The 11,297-nt window shown below is 43.6% G+C and overlaps 1 long non-coding RNA gene across 1 annotated transcript; it reads left to right on the forward strand.

Moving 5' to 3' along the window:
* Positions 1-7,010: 7,010 nt before the first annotated feature.
* On the forward strand, positions 7,011-9,770 carry LOC123441049. Its single transcript, XR_006630394.1, has 3 exons — positions 7,011-7,642; positions 8,603-8,844; positions 9,060-9,770. It is a non-coding gene; the product is annotated as an uncharacterized LOC123441049 (long non-coding RNA).
* Positions 9,771-11,297: the final 1,527 nt, after the last annotated feature.

Below are 11,297 nucleotides of genomic sequence, written 5' to 3' on the forward strand. Positions count from 1 at the left end.
TTCAAAAGTTGTTCTTTTTCAATTCACAAACAGTTTTTGAATTTGTGAACTTTTCTTGAACACATGAATATATTTTTAATTCCCAATGAACATTTTATAAGTTCGTTAACATGTCCTGAATTTTCCTTTCTTGAGTTTGTGAAAAAAAAGAATTCATGATTCCTTTCAAATACCTGAATATAATTAGAATTTGTAAATTCGTTCAGTTTAGCAAAATATTTTTAATTTGTGAACATTTTCCAAAAATATTAACATTTTTTGAACTGATGAATATTTTTATATTCTTGAAAAAATAAATCGATTCCATGTTTTTTTCGAATTTTCAAACATTTCCAACAATTGGTCAAATTTTGTTGTATTCACAAACTTTTTGAACTTTACTAGTTTCTTTATGTAGTCGGAAAAAAAAGAAAGCAAGAAACCTACAGATCAACGCTACATTACCGAACGTAGCGATTAGTACTAATGAGCTGGCCCACCCTACCGCAACGACTGACCTGAGCAATTGGCGGGAGCAACTAGCTGAAGAGCGCTCCCTTGGGAGCCTTCCAGCGATCGCTCCCGCGCGCCGCCACTTGACACGTTTTCAGCCGCCACCACGTGTTGTGCTCTGAGCGTTTCTTTTGGATTTTGTTTATTTTTTATTTTTTCGCATGCGTTTTCTTCTTTTCTGAAAGGTTTTCTTCTGAATTTGTTTGGTGTTATGGTTTTTCACCGGTTTTCGTAACTTTTGGAAAAACAAAAATTATTTTTTTTCCGGGGAAAACACGTTTTTTTTACACGAAAAACTCGTTTTCTATTTATTTTTTTGCGAGAGGCACGGTTTTTCTTCAGCAAGAGGCATGGTTTTGCCTTCGCGAGAGTCACGACCGTGCCTGTTGGAAAGGAAAAAGACGCATTTTCATTTTTTTTACGAGAGGCACGGTTTTGCTTTCACGAAAGGCACGGTTTTGCCTTCGCGAGAGGCACGCCCGTGCCTTTTGGGAAGGAAAAAAAATAGTGTTTTCTGTTTTTTTACGAAAGGCACGGTTTTGCCTTCGCGAGACGCACGCCTGTGCCTCTCCCGAAAGGGAAAAACGCATTTTCTGTTTTTTTTTGCGAGAGGCACGGTTTTGCTTCCCCGAAAGGCACGGTTTTGCCTTTGCGAGAGGCACGCCCGTGCCTCTTCCGAAAAGAGGAAGAAACGCGTTTTCTGCTCTCTTTTTTTCGCGAGAGGTACGGTTTTGCTTCCGCGAGAGGCACAATTTTTGCCTTTGCGAGAGGCATGGACGTGGCTCTTGGAAAGGAAAAAAAAATGCATTTTCATTTTTTTGCGAGATGCACGGTTTTGCTTTCACGAAAGGCATGGTTTTACCTTCGTGAGAGGCACGCCCATGCCTTTCGGAAAGAAAAAAAACACGTTTTCTATTTTTTTACGAGAGGCACGGTTTTGATTTCGCAAAAGGTACGATTTTGCCTTTGCGAGAGGCACGACCGTGCCTCTCCCGAAAGGAAAAAAACGTGTTTTCTGGTTTTGCTTCCGCGAAAGGCACGGTTTTGCCTTTGCGAGAGGCACGCCCGTGCCTTTCCCAAAAAGAGGAAAAAACGCGTTTTCTGCTCTCTTTTTTTCCCGCGAGAGGCACCACCCGTGCCTCTCGGAAAGGAAGAAAAACGCGTTTTTTGGTTTTTTCTTCTGGTTTTTTTCATGAAAAAAAAAGTTCGTCAAAACCTATCAACATGAAATCTAGTTTTGAAAATCTCAACGCGAGAAAACCAACGGTGAAAACAGTTCAAAATTTGGACGCATGGTTTTGGAAATAAAACGTTTTAAAAATATGAATCTACGAAAAAAAGGTAAACTTTCAGGTTGCGACAAATGACACCCATGCAGTGCATCACTTGTCGCAACCTGTAAAACTGAGAGTAATTGTTGAAAGATGTATTCGCTAACTAGTGATTTTGGCAATCGACACGAGGTGATCGTCGGACACACGGTATCACCTATCAGGAGTGCGCCCGGAGAGGCTAGTTTTCGTACAGGCATGGTTGCTGTCGTTGCCGTAAACCTGACATGCTTTGAGCTCTGACTTCAACACTGTAAAGATGTATGCTTACACGTGAGGCTCACACAGACAGCTCACGGCGGCAGAGCTGCATTTTCTTTTAAGTCGACGACAGGGTGCGTATATGCTGTTGACACGAGCGAAGCTAGCTAGGTTGTTTGCTTCTTTGGCTTCGTGTGTGTCTCCCTTCCCTCTGATAAAGTGAGGAGAATAATATATTTTCTTTAGAAACACCAATTACACAACGTCCATGCATGCACCCACACATTTACACCATCGTACGCATGCATGCTAATGCACTCGCACCTTGCTTTCACGCCGTTTTAACAGTGAACTATCGAGAGCAGTATCTTCTTTTTGACAGTCAACTAACGAGAACAGTAATTTGTGTTTACTTTAGTGCTATATATGTTCTGTTGTATAGGCAGCACTACTACCTGCGTGGAATGTCCGCCGCCTCTCTCTACCTTCCTCTTGGAAAACATGGAACAAATACTGTTTGGAAAGCATGGAACAAATACTAAACCCTAAAAACCCTAAAAACAAAGCATCCACGGCGTATATACCTCCCATTTTAGCCCTGCAAAAAGGGTTAGGATAAACAAAGCGTCCACATCCTATACACCTCTCCTTGCTCCCCGAACGGTCAAGAAAAGGACGTGCATGGTTGGTGTGTCGATGTGTTGGCCTGGAACGACTTTTTATGGAAATAGCCGCCGACAGAGGCCAGAGCTAGCGTAATGTGGCGCATCTTGAACGAGCGATCGAATCCGTTGCTAAAACCATATCTAACAGACATCTTAAAAATAATCAAATCTATAAAAAATAACACTTTTAATTTTTCGCTGTCAAAAAACGCCACGAATAGAGCCTGTAAAACTGATCAAACCTGTAAACATTTTTCAAGCCACTGCGAATCCAACCCATGACCCTTTTATTTATAGATTTGGAGGCACAATCAGGGTGTCCTGAAAACCGGTCAACGCTACGCGATAAGGGAATTCCACCCTTGCACAGCGGGCTCCGGTGAGCTTCCGTCATGGAACTCGTCGGAGAAGCTAGCTAGGAGCTGGCTAGCTAGCTAGCTCAGCTACAGCTTCATATGCGAGCCATCATGGACACCGACGGCTACATATTTGGCCAGTTCGTGCGCTATTCGTCGGGTTTGTCGGAGTGAGCTTGTAAACCATGGATACAGACGAGAGGGAGAAGAAGACATGAGAAGAAAATATCAAAGAATATTCGATTATACAATTTAAGTTTAAGGAGTCTACCGACCATTAAAACATGTTTTTCGAGAATTGAATATAGCGTTTTCAGGTCTGCGGTTTAAGGAGTCTGCTAGAGATGATTGTGGACCGGTGCACACACACACAAACATGCTGCAATCGACACAACCACGTGCTCGTACATATAAATAGAGGGGGTAAAATAGCTGCATGCAGGGATAGAGATCGAACAAACAGAGCTACGCCATCCTAACATGGCTTTCACTTCCAAGGCCTGGGCCGCGTTCCCCTGCGTGGTCCTGGCCTCGCTCGCCATCGTCTCGCAGGACGCCCTCGCCACCAAAGGTATCATCAACTCTCTGCTTCTCAGTGTCATCCGGTGTGCTTTTCTTCATGTCTAAAATAGCTACAACTCCTGGTTGTTCTGCTAAAAACAGTATCAGTCAAAGATAGTTGCATTTAAGTCATGCAAATTAAAGTTTAAAACAAAAGCAAAAGTGTTTGGAAAGGTAGATACATTTGGGGCGTATCACTGGGCACCAGGGACGCTGACGTACGGCGCGCACAGATCTGGGCGTAGGTGGCGAGGACCGACGGCAGCGAGGATACGGGCGTCCACCTGTCGTGGTCATGGATGCCAGGTGGAGGCGCATCATCGGCTTGTCGGTGAGCAAGTTGGTTGGAGTTCGGTTATCCGGTGGATGGCCGATTGTCGTGCTTGGTTAGAATAAAGGTGGTTGACTCTAATGTTCTTCATGCTCGAAAACGTTGGCCTTCTTCATGCCGCCCCCTCGATCTGAATATTGGCGAGTTCCGGTCTTCCTCTCGAAGATCTCAACTTTTTGCGCAGGACACCACTGGATATCTAGATTGGAATTTATCTGGTCGGGCGTGTCCTCATCTTCGGTCAGAGAGGCTTCTCAAGGCGAGGCGTGAAGCTTCGTTGTCTTGTTAGTGCCATGGTTCAAGCTTAAGTATATATTTCCATGGTATTGAAAGTGGTGAAGAAAGTCATGGTGGCTGCAATTGGAGGATTGTAATGGCGTAGAGAAGTTTTGGTTGTGATGGAAAGTGATGACACATGTTTTTTCTGTGTGTCGTGTCCTGGGGACTTGCAGCGGCGGCCATGGCAAGAGGGGGCGGCAACACATGTAAACAACATTTCCGGTGGTGCTTCTCGAGTACCAAGACATGATTTCAAGGTGAAAGCCCAAGGTGTGATCTTTATTGGTTGTACCTGACAATGACCTTGCAGACGACATTGTTTTTGGGATCTCATACTTTTTCCAGGGTGAAAACTAAAGATTCTTGATTGGACAACAAGGACACTTGTCCATTGACTCGTTCCTGAAGGCGTCGTTTTTCAAGAACCATTTTTGTGGTCCGATGTTGTCTTTGGTGGTGGTTATAGTGTAGCTGTTGCGAGTATTTCATCACGGTGATGGGTCTTTGTTTTTCATTTTTCTCTGATGTCCTTCGATATCTTGTTGATGCAGAGACTAGCTGTAATTGGTATCTACATCATATTAATATATTGTATTACTCGAAAAAAGGGAACTAATCGAGGGTTAGAAGAAGTGAGTCTAGCTAGTGAATTCCCTTTGGGTTATTTGAGATATCACATCAAAATTTTACCGTGTTTCCCGGTGTCCTACCAACTAAACACTTATAAGTGGGATGAGTTGATAAGTCATACCACAACCTACTCCCATATTTTTTTAGACAATCTTGTAAAGCTTTATTCAACCGTCAGCAGGTTTACAGGGACGAACGAAATATTTTTGGGGTGTCCTAACCAAACATGGCGGCCAACTCCCAACTTTAAAGCATGCTTTGCTAGATTGTGAGCCTCGATATTCGAGCTCCTAAATTCATGAACGTTTACATAAGATAAAAGTACTACTATACTCTATGATCTCGTGTATAATGGCTCCATACGTAGACATGTTCTTCTGCTTGATGTCATCCACCACCACTTTGCAATCAGTTACAACATGGATCTGCTGCAGATTGAGATCTTCTGCTAGCGCTAGAGCCTCTCGGACAGCCAAGGCCTCTAGTGTAGGTGGATCATAGATACCTCCAAATACGATCACCTAAGCACCCAAGAATAGACCCGCCTCTGACCGGTAGACTGCTACAACAGCGCCATATCGCTTTTTATTGCTGACCGCCGCATCAGTGTTGAGCTTGGCGAGGTTCATTTGCGGCTTTTGCCAGCCCGTAGGTTTGACTATGGGAGGAGCCCGACCTGCAATCCCTCAAGAGCCGAAGCTGTCAACTGTCTCAAGGTCCACCAGAAAGGAAGTGATAAAATGGTGGGCCGATAAAGGGCTTAGATAGATGTCTTCATATATTGCCTTCCTTCGAGCTCTCCAGATAGCCCAGAGGGTGACCAGACAACTCAGAAACTCCTTCATAGAAAGCTGTTCTTGCATGGTGAAAATCCAACTTTTGGCATTGCTGTCTTGGTTCATACTCAATTGATGAACAAGGTTCTCATCGGCCAAAGAACAAATAGAACGTGACATAGTGCAGCTCAGGAGAGCATGTCGCCACGAGTCCTGCATCCCACACAACATGCATCGCGAAGAATCGGCCATGTGTCGATGATGAAGAACATCCGTAGAAGGGATCGAGTGTTGAGCCAGGCGCCAACAGAAAACTTTCAGTTTGGATGGAACTTTAACTTTCCACAAGGACATCCATGCCCTGCCCTCGAAACCTGCATTGGAGGGGCCACCATTCTCCTCAAGCCAATTGTCCCTATGAAACTTAGTGTTCAACATCATATGATAATCAGAACGAACAGTGAAAATCCCTTTCCTTTCGCAGCTCCAAGACCACAAATCATCCACATTCCTGGTGCATAGTGGTATAGCAAGGATAGCTTACGCATCGGTTAGTAAGAAGATGGTACGAATCAAGTCATACCTCCATGTAGCTCAGCCTGAAGCACCATCGATGGACAGAACCGTTGATTTCACGACGACTATTGCCGCTAGAGTCTAGAAAGTCCGGTGACAGGTTTTTTTTTGTCTTTTTTATGTTTTCATTTATATTTGAAAAATGCTTACATTTATAATCATTTGTACAAATTTCATAAAATGTTCGCTTTTTTAATTCTGTTGATAATGTATAAATATTCTTATTTTTATAACAAATATGCCAAAAAAAAACGTTTTAATAGAAAAAATGCTAACATCAATATAATTGAATTTCCGAATGTCTATTAAATAAAAAACTTGTTCGTTTCAAAAAAGTGTTCGTCTATTGTTCGTTTAAATAAAAATGCTCACAAAAGAAAAATCAAAACCTTTTAAGTTTGGGTTTGTGAACATCTACCCGGCCCTCCGTTTTAAAATAAGTGTCCCTGCTTTGGTACAGAATTTGTGTCATTTATTTTGCGGTAGAGGGAGTATTAAATTGAAAAGTAAAAACATCTATATAGGGGCAGCCATGTGCGGCAGCATAAAGAACCGTGAGGAGCACCGGGAAGAATAGTGGAATAGGGTAGGGTGCACGTTAAGGACAGTAAAACTGAGCCTAATCCCAGCCCTCTCACACCATTTAGCATTTCTGGCCGTCCAATTTTATGATCTATACGTTTATGTCCGTCCGATCTTTATTAGCGTCCGTTTCTCGCTCGACGGGCCCAGCTGTCCTGGAGGGACGCTGCTCCAGTAGAAAATTCGGTGCATTCCTGTTCATCGGGCCATGCACGACGATCCACGGCCCACCAAACGCGAATACCCTCTCGTCTCTCTCCCGATTCGCTCTTTCCAAACCCTATCCTAATTCCATCGCCGCCACCCACACGACTCTCCCATTCTCGATCTGCTCCGGCACGTCCACTCCCAAGCCTCTTCCTCTACAGCGCCCCTCTCCCTCAACTTCCCCTTGCTCTGGCTCTCTCTCTCATGGCGGGGACTAACAACAGCGCCGGAGTAGCCGGTGAAGATCCCCAAGAAGCGGTATGATGGGTTGGTCTGAAAGGAGCACTGCATGGGGAAGTGCCTCCTCAAGATCTCAACACTTGGCTCACCGGCGACAACATGCCCTGCCACATGGTCTTCATACGAAGGTCCATATCATGGCGGATATTCGCTCATGGTCTTGACTGAATCTCGGTAACTGAATTCATGGGGATTGATATGTTTGCCGATTGGCGTGATGACGGATGGTGTGGATAAGAATGGGAAGCCGTACAACCTGCGGCTCCACCTCCATTCCATCCCCACTAGGGAGCTGTGGGACTCGGGGCATTCTGTACATCCGCCTGCTGCCCCACCACAACTGATAACCACGATGCAGGGTTACTGCGGTGCTCCATCTCTGCTCCATGAGGTCTCATGCTTCGTCATCCTCTAGGTACGATCTTAGCCCCATGTAGTCATATTTGAATAATACTATTTACTTTACCACGGATGGAATGCTATAGAACTAATGTACTCTAGAATTTGACAATGAAATAATGGAATTACTGCATGCTGTAACTAATGAATGCATCCTGCATATATCCTTGCCTTCCTCATCTGTTTGTTACGCGGGAAAAAAACCAGAAAAACTTCCCCTTTTCAGTTCTTACAAATCTGGTAGCGGCACTGCTCGTCAAATTGTTTCGTGTTACACTGGTGCAAGCTGGACAAAAGCATTTTCTGGATCCTACTATTGTAGTTGGCATCTTTTCTGTGTCACTTTCATCGGTGAAATTCCAGAACAAGAAGCACGTAGATGATGATGCATCACCGGCTTCCTCCGCCCGCTGTACAACATTGGACGGCCAATTTTCACCCGTTCTCTCCGCATTTCCTTGTTGATTCACTAATTTGTAGGAAAATCAACCTGCCAACTAGACTAGACACTTCAATTGATGTCACATTTTATTTGTGCCGAACCTACAAATTCTGTACATATAGAAACATCAATCCATTACTTTTTTGGACACTGATTTCTGTTCTCTACCTGAAGAAAGGCTCTTATGTTTACTGACAGGTAGAACTAACCATTAATCCTTGCCGTGAATTTCACATCGCTTCTAAACTCTCTTTATATACTTTAGAATACGATTATCAGGAGATTATTTTCATTACAAAATTCAAACAGTTAGTAAGATGCTAATATAATCAAGAAATTATCTGAGTTGACACATAAGAAATATATTAACTCCATCTATTATCATGGTTGATGTACATGACTATGTGCTCTCACCTTTTATAAACAGATCTAACATTGTGTATGGAAAAACACATGTGTTCCAATTATAAGTCTGCCTTCCCATATGCAAATAATTAATCATGTAACCCAGTTAACGAAGTTTTTATTTTGAAGGTATCAATCCGTAAACGGATAAAGGACACTGTTGAATTACCCCTTTCTCCGTGCTATTGTAAAGTACACATGCCTCCCCTTTGACCACACGCCTGCCCGTCTGGATTCTCAACACCGTCAATCACAACATCACCCCACTGCGCGCCTCCAACAACTACATCCATGGCTACCTCTTTCCCGTATGACCTTCTCCCTTGTCCTCCTCCCAAGACTGCAGTTTTTGCATCCCCAAGCAACATGAGGTAAGGACCCCCACCCCGTTCCCCTCTACAGTTTGTTTTCCTCAGATTTTTCTTTTCGGTCCTTACTATTGATGGAGACATGTGTTTATTTTTTTTAAATGAGACTCCTAATTACATTTATATCAAAAATTGATTGCAACCATTTCGCAGTTTTGATTGATGCTATTGGTGAAGTTGCTGAGTATCTTATCTTTTTTTTTTTTTTTGGTTTGCAGCAGCCAATCTACAAGCTGAGGCTTTTCATCTCCATTACCCGGTGCTAGGAAACTCCAGTTTCATTGTATCCTATCTCACCTGGGTTATTTCTTTATTTCATCTTTAGATATGTTATCCAATATGAACAATCCAATATTATTGCTTGTTCAAATGCTAATTTTTTATCTGAAGTGGTATTATTCCCGTCAAAACAAACTTTGCGTTTTGCAAATGAATTGCTAGATAATTTTAAATCGGTTTCCTAACATATTTTCACTATCAAGTAGACAACATCATAACATATTACTTGGTTGGGTTGTACATGTCAAGACTGTATATCCATTTATGATAAAAGAATCCGTACAAGTATGTTCATATCCAAATGCAGGAGGAAAGCACCAAAAGAGGCTATGAGCTGGAGTGGGAGACTGCCACCATTATTTTTTCAAGAAAACTCAAAGTGCCTTTGTGTTTCTTTGCATTAAAAAGATAGGAGATTAGCCTTACTAACAAGTATTTTATTTGTATTTCAATGTAAGAAATTGTAAGTCCGTTAAAATGTAGCATACTTGAGCCATTGTTTCTGGCATTTGATATTGAGCTTACAGACTCTTATTATTATAGATTAGATGGAATTCTACTACCTTAAATCGGAGCAAGTACACACTCAGTCATCTATCCTGGTGCAATGCAAGATATTTGTCTGTTATACTATGATGTATAATTGTATTACTGGCCAGAATGCATTAAGATTTTTTTAATAATAAACATTGTCCAAAAGTTGTTAAATTTTGTACTGCCTATTTTCTTCTCTAAAATATTCCTGATGTCTTTCCTCAATATTTCTATTTTAAAGTTACCGTGATGTCAGCCTCTGTGGGAGTCTTTTTAGGAGCCAAACAGTTGTCATGATCCATATCAATCACCCTAAATCATATCGCATGTGCTTAATATCACTTAATAGCATGGCTCAAACATTAGACACAAAGAAAAAACTCAAAACACTGTTTTTCTGCTTACATACCACTATGAAAGAGACAAGCACAAAATTTGGAAGCATTACAAACAAATGTATATACGTTACATTATATTCGTAACAACCAAGAGCCAAAATAGACCGGCGTTGCTAAAACACTGTTTTTTCTGCTTACATACCACTATGAAAGAGGCAAGCACAAAATTTGAAAGCATTACAAACAAATGTATACACGTTACATTATATTCCTAACAACCAAGAACCAAAATAGACGGACGCAACAACGCGCGCCATCTATGATCTAGTAGTACTAGTACTACCTGAGTGGAATGTCCGCCGCCTCTCTCAGCTGCCTTTCTCTTGGAAAACCTGGAAGAAATACTGTATGGAAAACAATACATGCATGTATGCCTCTCATTTTAGAGCATCTCCATAAGCCGCGCTACGCGCCGCGCCTAAAAAAGGCGTTTGCCGCGCGCGCTTCGGCTGGTTTAGCGCGGGGATAGGCGCTGGCTCCAACAGCCGCGCTATAATGCAGCGCGCGCACGCCGCTCCACCAGTGTCCAAAAATGCAGCGCGTGCACAACATTTTTTAATAAGTAGATTGCATTAAATAAAAAAGATACAAAGTTATTTTACATAGATTGCAACTAGATAGGTAGTTCGAAAACATAGATAGATAGTTCGGTGCTAGATAGTTCGAAAACAAAAAAACTAATCCTAGTCGCTCCAGTCATCTGCACCATCATCATCGTCGTTGGTGTCGTCAGAGGTTGACAGCCAGATGTCAAACCAACGCTCATCTTCTTCAGTGAAGAAGGACCTCCCGCCTTCATTGACGAGGTCGGCCTGCGCACACGCCAATGCCTTCCGACGACGCCTGTCCAACCGCTCCTCGCGGCGCCGGCGCGTGTCCTCCTCGCGGCGCCGTTCCCAATATTCCTGCTCGTAGGCGACGTCCTCCAGGTGGCGCCGGCGCCACTCCGCCATGACCCGCTCGTCCTCCTGGGCGACGAGGAGGCGGTGCTGCAGCGCAGTGTGCTCCGCACGGTTTTGTGCGGAGTTTAGACGAGGCGGCGGGGCGAGGTCTAACGCCTGCTGGAGCGTGTGGACGTCCGGGAAGTTCATTTGGAGGCGCGGCCTGCCTAGGCGCCACGCCGCCGCGTCGAACGCGCGGGCGGCCTCGTGCGCCGTGTCGTAGGTTCCGAGGCTAAGCCGAAGATCGCCGGAGCGTATCTCGGCGTAGAACCCGCCGTTGGGGCGCTGGCGGACGCCGCAGTAG

The sequence above is a fragment of the Hordeum vulgare genome, chromosome 3H (assembly GCF_904849725.1).
Source record: "Hordeum vulgare subsp. vulgare chromosome 3H, MorexV3_pseudomolecules_assembly, whole genome shotgun sequence".
Lineage (NCBI taxonomy): Eukaryota > Viridiplantae > Streptophyta > Magnoliopsida > Poales > Poaceae > Hordeum > Hordeum vulgare.